Below are 21,765 nucleotides of genomic sequence, written 5' to 3'. Positions count from 1 at the left end.
AAGCTCAGGCATGTTGAATGGCCCATTACCTTTACATCTATCATGGCGTCTTGCTCATTTGGGGGGCATCTTATACAGTGATGATATTGGCATGCAGTCAAGCAGTAGTTCCGAAGACTACAGGTCTGCAGCCGGTGTTTCGTTTCAGTATGTTCTTATCTGAAGGCTGATATTTGAAGCTGAATAAAGATCTTTCGTTCTGTATTCTGGTTACCCAGCGTTCGTCTGATAAGGGCGGAGCCAAGTAAACAGAACAAACAAAATAAATTCGGAGTGAAGGAGACATGACCTGGACAGTGGGAGTCATGAGCAAAACATCTACAGTATCCCTGCTTCCGTTACTGTAATATAGCCTCCGATGTCTTCTCAGATGAATCGGCCCATTTAAATTGACTGGTTACTTCATGCACGTGGGCACTGGACACTCTGGACATTCAGACATGGAGGTAAGGTGTGGGGTTTTCACAGAGTCCCATGGGTCCTGGTGACTCCTTGTGGTAATTTCACTGCAGATTTGCTATGCTGGTCCACAGAGTCTTGGTGGTTATGTCTCTATATTAATATGGGGAGGAAGGTAAGGTGGTTTACCAGCAGTAACCTTGGCAGTTGTATCTGATAAGACATTTCAGACAGTCAGTTTCTGTAGTTGAAAGACATAACCGCTGTCATTACTGATGAGTCAAGTTGCTGTCTTGTGGCTAGATGCTTACTATGTGATTCCCACTTGACAACAAACCAGGGCCACAAATGTCTCAAAATTATGCATAAAAGGAAATGGCTACTCTTGTGTAGCCATTTCTCGACAGTCTCACTCCATAGATCTCTACCACGTCCCACTACCTTCATCTGCAGTCCTCCTGAGAATTTGCAAAGTACCTCGTTGTTACTGTGGACTAGTCGCCAACCGAGGCTCAGCTTCGGGCCCTTTGGTCGCCTGACGCAGCAGGCCGACGCGAGTCCCGCCGTGGAGCCAGCTGGCAGGTCCGAGGAGCGGGAAACATGGGCTCCGTTCTGCAAGCCTATTGATCAGGCCTGAAAGAGGAGCCGCCTCCTCTGTCCCAATGACAAGATGGGCTGTGGCTGACAGAGCTGTTCCAATTGGTAATCAATAGCACCCGGTACCTGACCTCAATCCGGCCCGGTACATAAAGGCCCAAAGCCTTCCTCTCTTGACCACACCCTTTGGTTCATATGTCCTCTACTCTACTGACCCCTATGCCAAAACCCAGAACTACAAAGCCCTACCGCAACCCTTGAATTCCCAAGACAATCATTGGCTTTAAGCTATGTCTACTTAACTATGGAAGAATTCCTTTTCCTGGGCCAAGAACTGATTTTTACGGACAATCAATCAACAAGATGCTTGAATGAAAAAATACAGAATTATGATAAACACAAAGTTTGATTCACCAATGGCCAAATATATAAAATATTAACTTGCTCAGTAATTAACTGAAAATTTGCTTGTGAATTTATCTCACCTTTGCATACAAGATATATTGAACACTCTCCATTTGATTGAACCATCTCCCCTAGACCCAGCTCACATACATACGTTTGCACACGCATGCACGCCCACTCATACGCCGTCACTTGGAAAGTGTGACAGCCTTCTCCCAAGTTCTCCGCTCTTCCTTAATTCCTAATCTGTTATTGCCCTGACACCCCCATTAAGTCATAAATCCAATATAGAGGAGCTGGACAGTATTAGCAAGGAGGGAGGGGGTTGTGGTTGAGCCGCAGTGGGGATGGGCAGGGGGCAGGAGAGACGTGTGGGTGTCTGGTGGATAAATCACCCCTCCGGCTGTCACTCCACCCGCTTGTTTTCACATCCATCTCCTGCTTGGAGAATCTGCAGGCACTGCTGTTTCAGACTTGCGATGCTCCTATTGAATCAGGGATCAATGGCGGGCTCTGGTCAGTGGGCTGAGGTCTCCACACTCTCCTATGAGACGCCCCCCCCGCATGAGGCATGATGACCCCTCATCATATACACTCCATCTCATAGGTTCCAGGTCTGCTGTTCCAATATGCTACACCTATATAACTTGTGCAAAAGAATGACAACATGTTCTATTTCTAAGCTTCCTTGACTGACAGCTTGGACAAGAGAACTGAGAACATCCTGCAGTTACATTTTTTTTTGCAGTAAAGTGCATTTATCCATTGTCTTTCCAGAAAGTGCTTATCTGGTCAGGATCACAGTGAGCTGGAATATGTCCCAGGGAATAGGTAGGGCATACCCAGCACACGGCACTCTGACACACACACACACACACACACACACACACACACACACACACACACACACACACACACACACACACACACACACACACACACAGTGGTTCCAAGGCACCCGTTTCCTCTAACGGGTGAATCAGATAACAGGAAGGTGGGGGAGCCCGTGGGACAAATATAGAGACCATTAGGATTTGTGCGAAAATGGGCAAGTTATACTATTTTTCATCAGGAATCTGCATTGTGGCCAGCAGAGTGTGGCTCACTGTTGGGCCCTTGAGCAAGGCCTTTAAGCCCGATTGTTCTAGGGACTTTCTGACACTACTTTCTGACCTATGTGGGTAAAAGCGTCTGCTAAATTAATTTCCAGCTGGCTTCAAAAAGTGAACCAAGACCCCAAACACACTCAAAGTTGTGGCAGGAAGCAGCACATTTAAGGCTGTGGGCCTTTACCTCGAAGGTGATTGGCTCTGGTTATGGCTGGGGTCCAGCTGCTGTACTTTTGGGACATTTGGTCTAAATCGTTTTATTAAGAGATCTGGTGCTGTAAAATCATAAGCTGCTCCAGGGCGAAAATAACATCCCATAAACAGCTAAATGAAAATGTGGGAATGATCTGCAGCATGACATTCCTGTTATGGTGGGATACATGGAAAGCAATGCTGCTCTCTCCTTCCTTATGATTCCTGCACAATTAAATTTGCTGAACTTCTGTATCCCAAACAAAATATTAGCCATACTGCAGGAAGACGGCTCCCTATGATCTCTCGGCCTATAGCGCAAATCGATGACACACCTCATCCATCAACTCTTCCTTCACACGTGCCCCCTGTAATTGCCTGTCCAGATTGCTTGCAATTGCCCTCTGATAGTGTTTGTGTGTTTCTCCCATGGCTGCGGTATTCTCATGTTTCCTTAATGGTTCCCAAGATGCATTGTGGCTGCAGGGGCAAATGAGACAGATGAAACAATGTGGGTGGGTGCCTGAGCAGGGGAGGGGATCGTAGCTGTGGTCAGGCAGGTTCAAAGGCTTTTATACAGTGTAAAAAATCCATTTGAGTAACATTATCATAATGAGCCCTGTTACTGTTGCTTTTCTTGTGGTAGATGAATATTTACTTCCGTCCTTCCAAGGCCATGATGCTAACCGCTAGCCCCTGTTGTGGCCTAGCTCTGGTAAAGGCCTCTCTTAAAAGTTAATTTTTTTTGCTCATTTATGTCAGTATATACGGTGCATGCTGGCAGAAGGCAAAGTAACTTGAAGGGTGGGGGCTTGGGCATTGGCCATGACCAGCAATCGCTAATCACTAGCCCTGGGAATACAGGTAACCTGCTAAAAAAAGTCCAGCTGGTCCTTATTAGCTGAAATAGCTTGTGATGGTTTAAGGTCAGCTGGATGGAAAGCGTAAGGATATTTTTGGCGACTTTTGGGAAAACTGGGAAGAGATAAGCTGTGTTCTTTTGTGTTTAGGCATAATTATCGTCCACATCACATTTTAGGATGAGACAGGCTTTTCAAATGCTTGTGCTGTCAAAGTACTTCCTGTTTGCTTTCTCTTGTACAATCCTGCTCTAGTCTAGTCTAGGGGCTAGTGTCATACACAGTGATGCAGAGAATAAATACAGCCAGCTTTACTAAAAGCCACTGTTTTCCCAGCATGCAACTGGGCCACAGGTGACACTTTTTGGTGGAGGCTGAAAACTTTTCCTGCTCGTTTAGCCTATCTGATAATCATACAGAATCAGCATATTAGTCCTCCTCGACGCTTTACTCGATATGTTCGCGGAAACTAATTAAAGAGTGTAAACAACGCTGGGGCCCTGACAGGGAGTAATGGCTTTATAATGATGTCAGTAGCAGTGAATATGCAAAGGGCTCTCGCTTGGCACGGCCTGGATGAGAGATTACAGATTGATTTTTTGGCTGCATTACATATTAATAAAACCAAATCTAGCCGTCCTGTTTGATATGGGAAGGATTGAAAGTGGGGTAGGGTTGACGGGGGTGGGGGTTGGGGGGGTGACATTCAGGCAGGAGAAAGTGCTTCTCCACTGTCACATGCTCTTGACCATGCAGACAGTCCAAATGCTGCCTTGGGGACACATTTATGCATCCCTTTAGGAACGTGCAGTAAGGGAAACCTGTACCGATGCAGGCCGACACACAAACTCCCAGAATCCTCTGCATTATTGAGGGAGCACGCACCCTCCCAAAATCGTGTAGTATTTAACGTCCACTTGGGTGTGCTGGAGACGCGGTTTGTCGCCGGGACCTCAAGACGTCCCCCTTTCCTGCTCAGTGAAACGTTATCCTGACCTCGGTGACGGCAGCACCCAGACAACAAGGGTACAATTGATTTTGGAGCCGCGGTGCCGCCCGCTGACCAGCCGAGTCCTCGATAAGGCAGCCCGCTGGAGTCAGTGTCTCCTTGTCCCCAGCTCACCAATAATCTAGCCAGTGTCTCCCCACAGGTCATGATGTTTATCTACTGAAAAAGAAAAACCCACGTTGTGTCGGAAATGCGCCTCTGTGGTCAACCACTTTGGCTTTGTTTTGTTCCTGATATGCCCGCTCATTAACATAATGGGAATTAATGTGTCATCTAGTAGTAAAGTGAGTACAGGGTGCAATTAATGAAATTTCTTTTCAACCAGGGCTTCTTCAGCGACAATAGCACATTTTTTTAGACGCCGTTGCCATCAGTGACCTGTAGAGGGGGGTGCTGAGCCACCAGTGGGTGCTCAACACAGCTGTCAACCTTGACAAGCTCCTGTTTGGTTGGTGTCCGAAAGCCCTCCAACAAGGTGGCTAATGGTTAACATATGGAATTTCTCCATTTATTCAACCTCTGCTGAACACAGGAGACCATGAAGCTGGTAAACACCGAATCGAGTGTGATTGTTGTGTGATGTGTTGTAGTATATAGGAAATGCTAATGTTGTGTTGCGTAAAATTTTTAATTGAGGAAGCTTGTGGGAGGGGGTGCAATGGCAAAGAGCTTGGTTTAGACGATCTTGTTACCCTGATGATTCATCACCAGCCATGTACCTTTAATAACTTCCTGGTAATAAAACGTAACTAACCTTGAATTACTGATAACCTTCTTTGGATGTGAAAAGGAACAGTTGGATTCATTTTGTAACTGTGCCCTGGGAGTACTTACACACCAATGCACTTCGTGAAGTTTAAGTTTCCCCTTACTTGGGGTCGAGTAACAGAGCTTATTTGGCTGAATTCCCCCACTCAGCGCTTCTCCCCCTCAATGTTATATTTCCTCACTGTTGCAGAAACATTGAGGACTGCAGTTCCACCCTGCGAATGCTGGGAAAGATCAGTCTTTATCATCTCTGTCACACGGAGGAGGGTTTAGGGTGAAATGCCAGGAAACCAACATCACATGCTTCTTTGAATGTTTAGAGGTACCGTTTTTTTAAAAAAAATCTATGTCATTCCTCCCATGAAGCTCTTTTATGGACACTGTGGAGAAAGCCACGCTTGTAAATAGTGCTTGCAGTTTATCAGACTGCACTAACACTTAATTAAGCAATTTAACAGCTTGGGATAACGGTTAAGCAACCCCCCCCCCCCCCCCATTTCAATTTAACAATCTGAACCCACTAATGAAGATTATTCGCAGTTCTGCATTTTCTGTGTTTTCTGTATATATGGATTTTAAGGCTCATTTTTACGGAAACGAATGAAGGCACTTATACTTTGCGTGCGTCAGTAATTTTCAACATTTGGCAATAGAGGCGGACATTTAAATCTCTACGTCAAATATAAATGTGGACCCCCCCCTCCCCCTTACACCCCTTTCAGCTTGACATCGGATCTCCACTGCAGCCCACCAGTCAATAGGCCATTAGTAAATAAGAGATGCATAATTTATTAAATATCCCTCAGATACATATTTCAGCCCTTGGTTATCAGTCATATCTCTTTGAGAAGTTATTCTTTAATTACACTCTCAAGGAAAAGTGTCCCCTTTAAGCGACTGCCTGTAACGTTATTCCGGACGGGTGCTACTGAGTGCTACCAACGGAGCGGATGGGGAACTTTGGGCAGCGGGGGAAGGACAGAGCCTGTGAAGCTGGGGGTGCTTTACGTTAAGAAAGGGGGGGGGGGGTCACTCTCAGGAATATGCCAGTAAAGGCCCAGAAGTTTAAGGCTAGTCATAAAAAACCTTTAATAACAGCATTGGGAAAATCTGCACACAATGGGGCAGCAGGGTTGGCGTGAGATCTTCAATTCGAGACAAGTCTGCGCACGCATTTACATGTATGTAATTGTTTTATTACATAGCAAATAGTCTGTATGGTTTGCAAAGTATCCCAGCGCTTTTAATGTAGCTTATTTTAAATTTATAATGAAATCATATAGCTGTGCCGTCAGATTTATGACGGTTATGGTTTATCGTCCATAATAGTTTTTGTCGTGCCACATACCCATCGGCCCCGCAGGAAATTTGGATATCGCGGAATGTGGGGTTGCGTGTCGCGCACAGGGGGACCTGGATCAGGTGAGCGATCAATCATGTGGAACAAACGTTTCTGTTTTCCAAACCTGACTGAGGGTGGTCTGCAGGAGGCCGTGTCTGCCGGTTCAGTGAAAGGCGAACGTGGTTTGTATTAGAGATGCCGCTTTACTGTGTAAGTTGGACTTCAGTGGTGGTCCCTCTAGGCATGTCGTCCAGGAGACCCAGAGCCCAGCTATTTATTGGGCCCGCGATTCTGATAGCTTTTCTACACACTTCCTTCGGACACGTATGCAATTGAACAGGAGTTATTGCCAAAGCATGTAAATAAGTATTTATTTTGGTACTCAGGTTAGATATAGCAGGCATCACGTGTTGGTGAGATCCTTTTATGCGTGCATGTGCGTGCAATGTGATTGTGCATGTGTAACTGTCCTCACTAGATGTTCTGCAAATGTGCAAGTCCTCCAGCTTCTGCGGATGTGAAAGCAGAAGATGTGCCGCTTTTAAAGGTCTCCTGGGATGAATACGGCACTTCCTGCGTTTCCTCTATCTTAATGGGAAACGCACTGTCACGCAAACACGTTGAGAAAGGTGGTACATGCCATGGATTAGGTACTGAAGGCAACCGTGAGTTTTTTTGTACAGTAAATAACCACAACCCAAAATAAATCAATTTTAAATCCTCGCTTTTGATAAAAGGGGTCCATTTTCTGTACATCAGTCACTCAACCTAAAGACTCAAGGCTTTACACAGTTTTTTTTCCTACTTGAACACGACGCACAAAATCAGTGTGACCTACAGTATGGCTACTTTTCACAAATGCACACGAATAAAAAAATGCACATTTGAGCAGGTTGATATTACAGTGCCTGTTTTGGATCTGAATGTGTGAAAAATGTACACATTGAAGGAGCACAGTGGCCTGTACTACGAAGCGGGGTTACTGGCTCATCGGGGTAACTTGTCGGATTTAAGGTACCGCAATTTAAATGGACTTCATAATCATTCATTTACATTTTGCCCAGACTACCTTAAATCCGACAAGTTACCCCGATAAACTAGTAGCCCTGCTTAGTAGTACAGATCCCAGGTGTTAGTCTGTCTAGTTCTGTCACTTCCACATGTTACCAGCAGGTGGCACAGAATTCCCAGGTCACATTAATGACACCTATTTTCACATGGATATACACGTTACTGCAATAACCATTACTGCTGGGATCTGGCAATGTTATATGACACCTGGTACTTCCTGTATGACACATCGGTTTGTTACGGTCTGTAGCTCTTCTTTTGTAACATTTCTGCTAAACATTAGATAATTTTAGAAAAAAAGACATTGAGATGATGTAAGATGAATTTCCAGGCTGAAGATTCCCCAGTTTTGCAGCAGACGTTATTCACTAATGGTTTATTTGTGTCTCAATCTCGTGCTGTACTTACTTCAGATCCACTCTATGATTTGTTGACATATTCCTGTCACATGGCTGATCACATGACTATTATACACATTCAGAAAGGAGAAGCCATTTAATTTATGATTTAGGCAGCTAAGTAAGGAAAATTTATGATAACTAGAAGTGTTGGGATCCTGTTAAAACAGCTGAGATGTTTTGCAGAGTCTTCTGAGCAGCTCCTCTGATTGGACACGCTGTTCCTAGCACATGTGAAACAGTCTGGTCCGAATGCATGCCTAATGGTTATTATCCAGTGGATGATGCACAAAAGACACTCCAGTAACGCTGCAGCTACGTTTCTTGAACGTTCTGTTGGAGTGTCTGTCTCCTGCAGGCGTTTCCTTTCACGGCCCCTCTGCTCTTATCACTCTTGCAACGTTCTCACAATGCTGGTGTGGGCTTTGGAGAAGATCCTCCCACACGGGGTGAGAATTCAGACAATGACTCACTAAAAAAGACAGACAAAAGGACAGCCGGACAGACAGACAGTACCTCATGCTCCATGCAGAATTTTCCATCCCTAAGTCTGCCTTTAAAGTAACTTTTATTGGGAGCTGGGGAGAGGTGAAGCTTTAATGTCGGTGTTCGTGAGAGTGGGTCTGCAGATTTGGCCTCCGTACCCTCACTGTGCCGTAAATGATTGTGTCAAGTTGCCATTTTAGGCTGTTCTTGTGGTGTGGAACAGGATACTTCTGAATTAGTTTTTTTTCTGAACTTATCTGGGGTCTTTGGTTCTGCGTGTCAGATGCTATTTTTTGTATCATTAGAATGACAGGTGTGACTTCCCTGTATGGGCTTCTTCCAGTGTTCTCAACGAGGAACAGTGTGAAAGCTTAACCTGGATATGGCCATTGTCGTGCTTGTTCGAGTACTGTTATTAGGAACGAGGTCCTATCTCCAGCTGGGACAGGCTCCAGAGCACCATGGTCTCTCCTCTATTAGTACCAATTGAACTCTTGATGGATGGATGGATTATTAATGAGAGTAGGGAAATGTCTTGGAAAAGATGTTCTCACTACCTTGATTCCATGGTTGAATCAGGGCTACATTTCCGACCTCCTAAAACGCAGAAGACGCCTCATTTTAGTTAACCATCTTCAGCGTTCCTTTAGCGTGAGCTGCTTGAAGTAGAAATGGGAGATCTGTTCCCCAGCTTCGGTGTACCGCTGAACGACACTCGGGCTCGGAGAGTGACGGCTGCGGTCTGCTCTGGGACAAGTGGTTGTTCCCTGTGGAAACTGGGGTTCCAGTCTGCAGACTCTTGGCGGAGTCAGGCTGGGGAGTCCGCAAAGTTTCACACCTGAGGATCCAAAGGGCACATGCTGCCACCTCAGTCTACCACCTGTGTGTGTGTGTGTGGGGGGGGGGGCACAAAGCATGGGGCGGGACAGGCCTGTGGCGCAGTCTGGGGGTGCGATCCCCCCAATGCGCCACACCTGCTCATTCCCATGTGCTAACGAGGTGGAAAGGAACGGCATCAGTGAATTAGGGACACTAATTGCAGCGCCGGGCTCTGACACGGGCACGCTGGTTACTGGCAGGGGGGTGCTGGTGACACACGATCGCCACGCTGCGGGTGCAGTAATTACAGCATCCCCCCCCCCTCCCTTCCCCACCAGCCACGCTTGCACTTGAGCAGCCTGTAACCAGAGTGGAATTAGCAGGTGCTCCGTGTTGCATTGTGAGAGAATGCAGGTCAACGGGCTTTTCAGGAGAGGGATCAATAAACATTGGGGAGCTAGGGAGTGGGAAAAGGAGAGAGAGACAGACTGTAATAGAGCTGGATAGAGGGAGCGATGCTTCTTAAAACAGCCTGAAAGTGCAGAGTAATAATAATAGAACTTCATAATGGCAGACGCTTTTATCCACGATGCACCTTCTATTCCCTGCCAGCCCAACCATCCATCATGACATCGCTGTTCAGCTTGGTTCACCCACACTGTCCCCATCAAGGTCCACCAGCAGCCTAGCGGTAATGATGGACGACCAGCTGTCCTTGACTGAGCACATTACAGTGCTCTCCCTGTCTTGCAGTTTACCCTGTATAACATCCAGAAGATCAGGCCTTTTCTGTCTCAGTATGCAGCTCTGCTTCTACTCCAAGCACTTGTTACCTCTAACTCAACTATTGCAACTCTTTACTATCTACTATGACTCATCCGTTTATGAATTCCACTACTAGCCTGATGCCTCTTTTTATACTGAAGGTTCGTCGGTTGTGCTTCTGGTCTTTGAAAACTCACATTTGGTTCTAGGTTTTTTAGAAGTTGTGCAGCTCCTTTTCCAACACTGCTTATACTTGTACCTGCACATATACTGACTTAAGTTGACTCCGTCACAGCATGTATGCTTGTGATGTGCTGTTTGAATCACTTGTTTGTCACTTTGGACGAAAATGTTTGCTAAATATGTGAAATGCAATCTGAAGCAACATACATGAGAAAACAAGGACTCAACAGTGAAATCTCTCTGCCAACCCTGGGATTTGAGCCAGCAACCTGTCGATCGCAGTATCATAACTGTGCCTGTGTGAGTGCACATTTGTTTGTCCGTCAGACGGAGGTCGCAGTTAATCAGTCGCTGAGCAAATTTGTCCAGGGGATGAGTCCGGGGGGGTTGTGGGCTGGCATACCTTTTTTGTGTCAGTTGCAGACAGCAGCTGTACCTTTGCATGGATGGACATTGACTCCAGACCCATTGTGTCAGACTCAACCTATGATCTTAAAAATGCTCTCTGGTCTATCAGGAACCTGTAAAGGGGTTAATGGTTTTGGCTCTACTGAACAGAACAGAAGCAAAATGAAATGCTCCTTTAAAAAGCTTTAGTTTAACTTGCGTTCTGTTCTGTACGGATCCTCTTTGATCTGCCGTTGTTAAAATAACGTCACAAGAGTTTCCAAACCCAAATCACATTTCTGCGTATTTGTATGAGTATGTGAGCTCCTAAACATGTTATTGGCTACTAGGTAATTCAGCTCAATTCTTGTGATGCTGCAAGACTTAGTTAAACTTGTTTAAAGAGTCATAAATAAACTGTGTATTTAATTATGTAACTATGTATTTACTAAACTGTTCTTTTTAATCATTATTTTCGAATGTACTCTTTCTCCTAATAAAAATGTTTACTGTAGCCTTGATGTACAGAAGACTTTTCCATTTAGGTATGTGTAAGTACACTCTCTATGATGTTTGCACAATGACAGAATCACCTAACACCACATTTCTCAGAATGTATCCCCACAATTAAGCAACGCATGACCGTACATGACGTTATAAAGAAACTCAGCTAGAATAAAAATATATATGGAATATTGTCTTCTAAATGCAAATCATCTTCAGGGGGCTTGTAGAAATCCCATTTCATCCTACAAGTCGGCCACTGCTGGTTTCCTAAGTATGCGAATAATTGCATGTGTTTGTTTTTGATGCAGGTATATTCCACATTTGTTTTGCTGAACAATACGAAGTCCTGGGTGCCCTCTGATACGGTGTCATTATTCTGGAGCTCTCCAAAGATCCCCATAAGCATTCTGAAGCTCTTCAGAGATGCCTTTCGATGTGTTCGCCTTGCGGAATGACTGCTGACCTGGCCAGTGAGAAACGCCTTTACGATGAATCCCAGCTGACGAATCACTGTGAGCAGCTGCAGAGAGCACTGGGCTACTGAGTCACCACAATAACAGGCCTCTGTCAGCAGCAAGGGAGGCTGGGAAATAAGCATCACCCCAGTGGTCCCTGGGACCTTATCTGCCTGCCTGGGAGGCTCGCTGACCTCATGTGCTCAGCTCTGCTGATATTACTCTGCGTTCGATTACCTCTCTCCGAGTCGGAACTCCGACGAAAACGTCACGATAAACAGCACTTCCCGTCGGAAACACGCCTCTTTTATGGCATTGATGTTGGACAGAATTTTCTTGTCCGAGTTGCCCCTGTGACGTCATTTCAACATGGCGGCTTACACTCATTTTATAAATATTTAAAAATGTTTATTTTGTTAACTGTATTAATAGTTATGAATGTAATCACACTTGTTCGATTTAGAGAATACCATATCATGACCGTAAACAGTATCCTGGCATTTCAGTTTATTACCATACTCATTAGTGTCGTTGTTTGTTTGTAGTTTGTTTGCCTCTCATAAAAAGATCGCTCTGAATGTACTAAAATATTTTATAAAGTTTTTAATGTGGTTTGACTGGTTCGCGTTTCTTGTTTGTTTGTCTCTCAGAAAAAAATAATCTCACTCCAAATCTGCTAAAATACTCATGGAGGCAGCCATGTTCGTTCTGTGAAGTGGGAGCTAGAACAGGAGATTGTTAGACCTGACGTCACTCAACTCGGAATTTCCACCTTCTGAGAGATAGTCGAACCAGGATTATATATATTTTAACAATGCTGTGGTTCTGCCTACCTGCTGTAACCTACTAGCCTGTAATATACCCTGATATACCCAGCCCAGTGCCAGATTGCGAGGTAGTTGAATGGCAGCCCAACATAGGGCAGCAATATAGCCTGAAGACGTGCTGCTTTTCATTAGTCTTCATCATTTACCACCACCCAATCTGAGACAGTCACTACATCCATCCATCCATCCATTTTCCAAACCGCTTATCCTACTGGGTCGCGGGGATTCCGGAGCCTATCCCGGAAGCAGTGGGCACGAGGCAGACAGTCACTACAGTAAATGTTAAATAAATCTACCCATTTTATATAACTGCTTGTCCTTTTTATCGTTGTGTGGAGGGGGGGGCGGGGGGAGGGCGGGGGGATGGGGGTTTAGAGCCAATGGGCACAAAGCAGGGAATAACCCAGGGTGAGACACCAACACATCGCAGGGCTCCCTCACACACACACCATTCATTCATACAAGTGCAGTTTGGCAACTCCAATTAACCTCAGCTTGTTTTTGGACTGTGGGGGGAAACCCCATGATGACACGGAGAGAACATGCAAAGTCCACACACATGGAACCCCGGCAGAGACTTGAACCCTCGTTCCACAGGTGTGAGGCACCGGACTAATCACTGCCCCATCTTGGCCCCAGATATTCAATACATGTGTTCCTTATTTAGGAGATGCTGAAACTGCATGATCTGCTAACCAGCTACCTAGCCACGATCATCTCACTCTGTTTACTAGATATTTAGTTTTGAAGTGTCTGGGGAGGGTGGGGTCAAGTGAGTTTTGGGGTGGCGCCCAAGAAACAAAAAACCCGCCCCTGCACACGGCAGTGGGATTTTCCCTCCACTCTGGGATCCATGTGGCTGTTAACACAGAGGATTGGACGTTTGGAATCGCTGCAATTAGTGCTGATTTGACAGTTTGTGATGTGTATATTGAAACTGAAGTGAAGCCTTAAAAAACGCACGCAGAATTACCCGAGAAATGAGCTCAGCGGCCGTCGCATTTCAGCGACGCCTGATGCGTCAGGATACTCTGAGGAAGCAGACGGGCCCTAATGAGCTTTCAGGGCCTGTTACAAATTAATCGTGCCGACTAATTACTGCGAGAGGCCTCATTGTCTAATTACTCTACCTGTTGCGATGTTGCTCCTGCGTCTAATTGCCGTAGCTCTACTAATGACACTCTGTGCTTTAAAATCTGGCTGCTGTTTTCCTGCGGTGGTATTAGCGCTAAAGATTGATAAAGACAGACAAGACTCCCCCCCCCCCCCCCCCAGCCCTCCAGCTCTGCGTAAAATTCTGAGGGAGTGAGATTCAGGGAGAAGATCAGCAGGCTAGACTGTAAATATGACATATCGTTTTACATGACTTAGGGCAGATGAAAATTTTCTTTTGTGTGAGCGTTTGTTTAACGAATCTAACCCGACAGTCCCGAAGAAATGGAAAATATCGACTCATCTTAGTTGGGCTAACTGAATCGCACTGTCATTCTTGCCTCAAATTCTCCAGACTGACTCAAGTTCCTGTTTTTTATAACGATGGCATCAGATGCAAGCAAATGAGCCCACGCGGAGGTTTAAGGTCACATGCCATTTGTCTGTCTCAAAGACAGAGAAGCGTCAGTTGTTTGGGGGTGGGCACTGGTTACCTGAGGCAAGGTTGGAGCGGCACATAGGTGAACATATGTCTGTCTGTGTTGAGACAATGGGGTGTCGCCGAGGTATAAGACAGGGTGTATTTAGCTAGCTAATTGCTGGATTCCTTATTGTGGGTTTGGGCAGAACGACAATATGCACACCATTGATCTAATATACACTCCATGCACTCCATAATATTTCGGAAATACACACCTTTATATGTGTGTGTGTGTCTGTTTTTGAAACAGGGCACTGTATGTTTGAGGGAACTGTACATTTGTGGTTAAAGTGCACATTATGGAGGATGCATGGTGGCTGGCCTATAGGTCATGGAGTGAAATGAAAATGCTCTTCACTACTCTCTCCCCAGAAACACACAAAGCCAGCAGGGGAGACGCGTAGATACCGCCTAATCCCGCAGGGTACGCAATGCCAGCCACCCCCCGCCTTCTTACCATGCTTCCCTCAGACCCACAGGGGGTCAATTATCCTGTTTGCCATGCACCGTCGATCCCGGCCCCCTCTGCTCTCCTCTTCTTCCTACTGGAGAGAAGGAGGAAGACAGGAGCGTCGGGGAGGGATGTACAGACCCCCCCCCCCCACCGTTGTTTTTTTTTGTTTTTTTTGCTTCTGTCGCAGAGTTATTAACTCGGTAGAGCATGCGTGTCCCTGACTTTCCTTGGACTGAGCTCTCTGTGAGCTTGTGTTGGTCTGTTTATCAGTTTGTGGCGACTGTGGCTTTGACCGGAGGCTGGCCAAGAGCACCACTGCCCCCCCCCCCCCCCCCTCGCCCCCGCCTCTCGGACTCCGGTGCAGTTCTCTGCTCTAAGCTGCTCTGCTGTCATGGTGGGTCGTCGGATCCGCCTCCGGTTATCGGTCAAGCCTCAGAGCCAGACAGTGACTCTGTCTTTGCAGATTGAAGATTTTGCATCCTCAGTACAACTGGTACAAAGTGCAGTGAAATGAAAGCCTTGCTTATCAGTGTTACGGGTCATGAGAGACTAGCGGGGGCAGATTTGGTCTGTCAGCATCATCTCCTCATTTTCTGCACCATATCCTTTGTTTCTGTCCTGTGGGCTCATTAGCTGAGGGAGTAAGGTGGGGGTTGGTTGCAGTTCTGTCTTGGTGGCCTTCATAAAATGGGAAGGACCCAGATGGATTGGGCCTTAGTGATAGGCAGTGACTTTGGGATCCTGGAAAGTTATATCCCTGGCATGGAAGTCAACTTCACCTACATACATGGTGTAGGCCAGGCACATAGTCATGTAGCAACATAGCGGGATGAACCTTGACTCCCCCGAAAAAATCTACAGAGAGGGACCCCGGAACCCCTATGAAATTTATGTTTGCTGACTCTATGCTGTGACCCCCTATGCATTTGTACTTGCACAAATGATGATGATGATGATCGTGCTCTGAGGAGAAGGTGGATGAAGGCCTTCCACTGGTTCCCCAGTGTTACCTGTTGTTGTTCACTGTGTATTTTTCACATCCTTGTAATACAAACTTTTCTCCATCTTTATGATTTCCGGGAGCTGTGAAAATTTGCTAGTGTTTCTTCAGAGGCATTGAATGTTTTAAGATAAACTAGTCCCATTCCCTTCATTCAGCAGATCGGAGATTTGTAGGGCTTCATAACCTGAAATAACAGTAATCCTTTTTTTTTTTTGAAGATTTAACTCATTGTGCGATTATTGCCAGTGAGGACAGACGAAGCCTGAGGAATCCTTTAATGTGTTTAACAGCTATTTTTACAACTTCTTTCTTGGCCGGCTTCTTCAAATGGTTTTAAATTCGTGGGTATATTATGGTATGGAGTAGATGTCATGATGACAGTGATGAGCAATCTGTTTTCAGAAATTTTTTGGAAGATTACAACCGGGTCTTAAAAGTGACACATACCCTGTTCACGGAAACTCACAATGCATATGTGATATTTCACACTTTGACAAGAGTGATGCTTTTTATTTGCTCTTACTCCCAGAAAGAGGCTGGCTTCCCAGAACTAACTTTTCCAGAAAGAATTTGTCATCCATTGTATATTTACACATCCAGATATCCTGCAGTCCTGCAGAAAGCTCAGACAGTTGTGGCAGAATCTGCCCGGTCTGTTCGCTACCTTCTGCTTCAGTTTGATTCGTTGAGGTGTAGGGTTTAATGTGGCCGTGCCTTTGATGAGGAGGTCACCAGTTCAAATCCCATCAATAACAGAGTAATTTCACTGATGAACCCCTGAGCAAGGCCCTTAACCCCCAATTGCTCCATAGACTGTCTGACCCTGCCTTCTGAAGGCTGGTTCATACTTCTCTGCACGTGTACTAGTGGACATGTCTGCTCAAACAGAATCGTGAACCATCCTTAGGTGGTATGTCGTGCTTATTGAAATTGTCTACTAAATAAATATACTTATGTCTTGCGTGTCTTACAGTCATAGCTGCTCCATTTAGCGGATGAATGAAGTCATCACTCTCCTTATCTCCCCAGGACATTGATCTGGCTTAGTTAAAGCGAAAGAGAAGAGCTTTCTCCCCAACAAGGTCTCACACATCTCTCCATGGTGAAATTTCTGCGCAAAGACATGGTAGTAGCTTTAATAGAAGATAACTGACTCAAACCAGGTACTCTTAAGTTCAGTGGCTGAATGAATCACATCTGCAGTGCCTGTGTGTGTGTGTGTGTGTGTGTGTCTTTAAGAAGAAAAACGGTGAAATGAAATGATGGAATGGAACAATTGAAGGCATCAAGGAAAAGGAGAAAAGAATCTGCTATGGACCAGAAAAACGTCATGATAAGAAAAAGGCCAACAGGAGCCTCTGAAGTTGCAAGTGTCTCTCTCAGAACCAACTTCACCCATCAGTTCCCACACAGAAGCTGTGAATTAAGGGGGAGGGTTTCACAGCAGTGCAGGTCAATATTAGTGTCCATTGGGTTAAAAATAGAAGGGTTCAAAAGTAATGCAAAAAACCAGCACTGGAAGAAATAACGAGTGTTTGCTTGCCCTTATTAATTTGATGACTTACTGACTCAACATAAGCATGGATGATCGTTAAGATCGTTAATGTCTGACTCACAAGACCCATTTTTGGTGAATTAGGTGCAGTTTGTAGCTATTTGTATTATTCACTCTGTGTGTGTGTGTGTGTGTGTGTGTGTGTGTGTGTGTGTGTGTGTGTGTGTGTGTGTGTGTGTGTGAGCGGGTACACCTATCCTTATGGGGACACAATGTCCCCATAACGTGATAATTATCCATATGAAATAGAAAACTCTATTTCATAAAAGTTGGTGACTGCTATGAAAAAACTAAAAATGCTAAAAGAACTAAAAACTCTTGTATTTTGCTTGGTTACTTATGGTTATGGTTAGGGCAGGGTGGAGATTAAGGATGTCATAGTTAGCGTTAGCATTTTCCCCATAGAAGTGAATGAGCAGGCCCCATAAGGATAGGTATACCCTACGTGTGTGTGTGTGTGTGTGTGTGTGTGTGTGTGTGTGTGTTTGTGTGTAACAAGAAGAAGGGAGGGGTGCATCTTTCCTTGCAGTTTGTCACTAAAGTGGAGGCTCTGACAGTTGGTATAAAAAGCAGGTTGATCCTAAAGAACAGTGATATCGGGCTCAGTGGTTAGTGGATGGCTGTGTGTGTGTGTGTGTGTGTGTGTGTGTGTGTGTGTGTGTGTGCATGTGCCTATTTGTCAAAGTACTGACCACAACCCTTGAAAAATGGGTGTCATGTCATTCCCACAGAATTAGTTTGGCTTCTCTTTTCTCTATTTTTTTCCAATTTCTTCTGTTTTCCTAAAGTAAAAGTACCAGAACTCGTCAGATTTCATTTGATTGGGGTTTTGCTGATTAATTGCACTAAAGTTACACTTCGCGTTAAATTCCCAGAAACATGGCAGCTGCTTCAGTGAAGTGCTCCTTGCGTTTTCTCAGAGGGGGGGTTTATTTCAGCTTGATGTGGCGCTGGCAGAGGCCAGCTGGGACCACATCACCACCCACGGAAAACCAAAAAATGCAGCAGAAATAGTGCAAAAAACCCGTTGCCTATGCAGTGAATGGAAGTCGTCCCACACCTGCGTGGTAACCCAACGTCGGTGCGTTGGTTGCAGTGAAAGGCTGGTTTTTACTCTCCGCTCGGTGCCGAAGGAGCATTTGGACCTCCTGCCAGCGTCATGTGATGCCAGGCCCGGGCACACTTGCGGTTTTTCTTCAAGCCGCCGCCTGGCAAGCGTGCTTCTGCCATGAGGGGTGGGGGATATCTGATCCAAGAGTCCCTGCCTTCATTGTTGTAGGGTTGAGCATGGGACCCGTGAGTGGGGAGGAGGGCTTTTTTTTCTTGGCATCTTACCTGGTTTCACGTTTCGTCTCTGACAGCTGGTTTAGGTTCACGGAAAGTGACAGTCATTGGACCCCCCCCCCCCCCCGTTAGCAAACCTCAGGAAAATTAGCAGCACCACCCCCCCCGCCTCCTGCACATCACCCAGCTCCAGTCGTTTGCCCGTAGTATCGTAAAGACTGCCAGTAAGTAGTCACACCGCTGAGTTCTTTCTTCCCCACAGACAAAGACTTTTTTTGAAGTATCCCCCCCCCCCCCTCACCACCCCAGACTGTCTTTGACCTTTGACCTTTCTTTTCTCAACAAATGTGTGTTGTGTGGTGAGGGCGTCTGTGTGTGTGTGTTGCGTGTGAGCGAGCATGTGATGTACAGTCTGAGACTTTCTGTATCATGCAATTTAAGTGCTTTTTACATTAGATTAGAATGCTTTATATCCAATTTAGACAGTACAGCTTATTAAAGTAGCACCAGGGAAGTTCTTGGTCACAATTCAGAAGCTGCTCCTGACATCTGTTGACCCACAGTTCTGGATCACACATCAGTTAGAAATGTGGGGAAGAATAAGGGAGCGGTCCTTGATTTTTGAGATGAGGATGGGCACCTGTGAGGGGAAGTTTACGAAGCATTTCAAAGGTCAAAGTGATAATTATAAGGCAGTCGAGTAATCGTGTGAGGAGCGTGAGGAGCATTGATCAGACACTCGGCCACAGGGGGGCACTATGGAGCCACAGGGAACCCGCAAGGGCAGCATGGAAACTGTTAAGAGTCGCCTTCATCATAAGTACAGAAGCTTGAGATGTGTCGTGGGCCCAGAGAAGATAAATGCAGGAGAGCAGCTGCGTTTATCCCTCCTCTGTTCCTCCTGTGTTGCTCTTTCTTGTCGAAGGGTTCATCCTGTCTCTGGGTGTTTTGACTCAAACACATTTGGTCATCATCTAATTAGCACCACATGAGGAAGTTTTAAGGGTTTGAGGCCTGAAATCTACTGGTGCTTCTTGTGTTCCTTGTCAGGTAATGAGTGCAAAAGCCTCTACTTTCACCAAGGGTCAGGTCTGGTCCTGTGCGAGAACTGGAACGGGTCGATCTTATGATGACAGTGCTCGCTATTCCCAAAATAAGATGTAATTAAAAGAGCCGCAGCCTGACCTGAGCCGTGGACTGGGGATTGACGGCAGATATTCATTTCTCATTGTTTGCTGTCTGATCCATCTCCTGACTCATCCACCCCCAGAGGGAGGGATCACAGCAGGTGTCCCTGTGACTCCCTGCTCCCTGACCTTCAAACTCTATTCTGACTCAGCCTTCTGCTATGGCGGGATGGAGAAAGGCTCAAAGCACAGTAATTCATCCCACCTGGAGAAAGGTGGTGCTGGGAAAGTCCCCCAGCATGTTGTTCCATCTTTCCAGTGTGTTCTTCAGTACCAATCATGCTGCAACACATTAATGTGTATGTTTGTGACCATCCTGTTTTGTAGCCTTACAGGCATTATGATGAACAGCTCAAAAGGCACTTTCTGTACTTCTGTGCAACCCTGACCAGGATAAGCAGTTATAATATGGATGGGTGGATGGATAGAAGGAGAACGGTGTTGCCTGTCAGTGTTTCAGCTCTTACACATTTTTGGTCTCGCTATCACCTACATTCCAGGCACAAGTAAACAATCCCAGAATCATACACAGTGAGTTGCTTCCCACTCTGTAGTAGCTTTTCTAGCTTTCTGTGAGTCACTGCAAGTCCTGTTCCAGTCTCTGCGAGTCACTGCAAGTCCTGTTCCAGTTTCTGTGAGTTACTGTGAGTCCTGTTCTCTGCGAGTCAAAGCAAGTCTGGTACAAGTTTCAAGGAGTCAAAAAAAGTTTCTGGGAGTTATTATAAGCCCAGTTTATATAGTTCCAGTAAATAGGAGTCACTGTGAGTCCTGTACTAATTTTTGGGTGTCATGGCAAGTCTGCTGCCACTTTCTGGGAGTCACTGAGACTCCAGGTCCAGTTATTTGGGAGTTACAGCGAGTCCTGTACTAATTTCTGGGAGTCAAATCATGTCTGGTACCAGTTTATAGGAGTTACATTGAGCCCTCTTCCAATTTCTGGAAGTCACTGGGAGTTTTCTGCCAGTTTCTGGTAGTTGAAGCATGTCTGATACCAATTTCTGGGAGTCAAATCATGTCTGGTACCAATTTATGGGAGTAAAATCATTTCCGCTACCAGTTTCTGGGAGTCACTGTGAGTCCAGTGTCAGTCTCTAGGAGTTGAAGCAAGTCTGATATCAGTTTTTGGGAGTTACTATGACCCTTATCCAGTGTATAGGAGTCACTGTACTTATTTTTGGGTGTCATGGCAAATTTGCTGTCAGTTTCAGGGAGTCACTGCAAGTCCTGTTCTAGCTTCTGGGGGGTCACGGCAAGTCTGGCACAAGTTTCTGGGGGGGTCACTGTGAGTCCTGTCCTAGTTTCTGAGAGTCACAGTTAGTCAGGACAGGAGGCCGCCGCTGATTTGCGGCTAGGAGGTCAGCATGTGCAGACAAGTGGCTTCCATAATACTGACCCCTCTACTGGCAACCTCTGGAATGGTGGGGGCAATATTGGCAGAGTCGTCTACAGCGCCGATCAGACTCCCCATGTCGACAGTCCATTTCACTCTCACACCCCCGGGTTCCCTCCGTTGCTTCTGTGGATGTTTCCTTCTCATTCTGACTTCCTGACTGCCAAACCCCCCCCCTCCCCCCCACCCCACCCCTTTCTTGCTGATGCAGCTGCAGGGATCACACAGCTTTTTTTTTTTTAGGAGCTGGGGGGTCAAAGTGCTGTCTGGTGACACTGTATTTTCATATCTGTTCACATCTCAGATCTGGGGGGGGGGGGGGGGCGGTCGTTTTGGGAAAATGGCTCATTGTCAGGCAGATGGTGGCAGTCCTGACTGCTGCAGTGTCTTGCTAAAAAAAGCCCATTGCGTCTGTCATACCTGAGCCTGCTTCCAGCCTGTCGTTAAGGCTCAATTGTTATCTTTGAAGGCTTTGGTCACAAGGTTTTCAGTTCAATTCGATGCTCCAATAATAATACCAGCTGAATTATGGGTGATGACATGTAAGCTTGCCTGCTAGTATATTAATAAACATACAATAGATCTATAGATATATGGATACTAGAATATAACTGTGTTCAAGTTATTTATGAGTTATACTCATTATTTAAAGCGTATGTGTGTGTGTCTGTTTGTGGAGG

General features: G+C 45.8%; 1 protein-coding gene and 1 long non-coding RNA gene across 2 annotated transcripts in view; one reads left to right on the top strand and one right to left on the bottom strand.

Annotated features, from left to right (window-relative positions):
* The window catches only part of LOC125740075 (sodium/potassium-transporting ATPase subunit alpha-1-like), a 457,178-nt gene that overhangs the window by 86,222 nt on the left and 349,191 nt on the right, over positions 1 to 21,765 (bottom strand). The window lies entirely within an intron of this gene.
* LOC125740174 (uncharacterized) lies at positions 4,990 to 12,650 on the top strand. Its single transcript, XR_007397464.1, has 3 exons — positions 4,990 to 5,118; positions 5,530 to 5,661; positions 11,606 to 12,650. It is a non-coding gene; the product is annotated as an uncharacterized LOC125740174 (long non-coding RNA).

The sequence above is a fragment of the Brienomyrus brachyistius genome, chromosome 1 (assembly GCF_023856365.1).
Source record: "Brienomyrus brachyistius isolate T26 chromosome 1, BBRACH_0.4, whole genome shotgun sequence".
NCBI classification, from domain to species: domain Eukaryota; kingdom Metazoa; phylum Chordata; class Actinopteri; order Osteoglossiformes; family Mormyridae; genus Brienomyrus; species Brienomyrus brachyistius.
The sequence above is the reverse complement of the archived record's forward strand: the minus strand, read 5'-3'. Positions and strand labels throughout refer to the sequence as shown.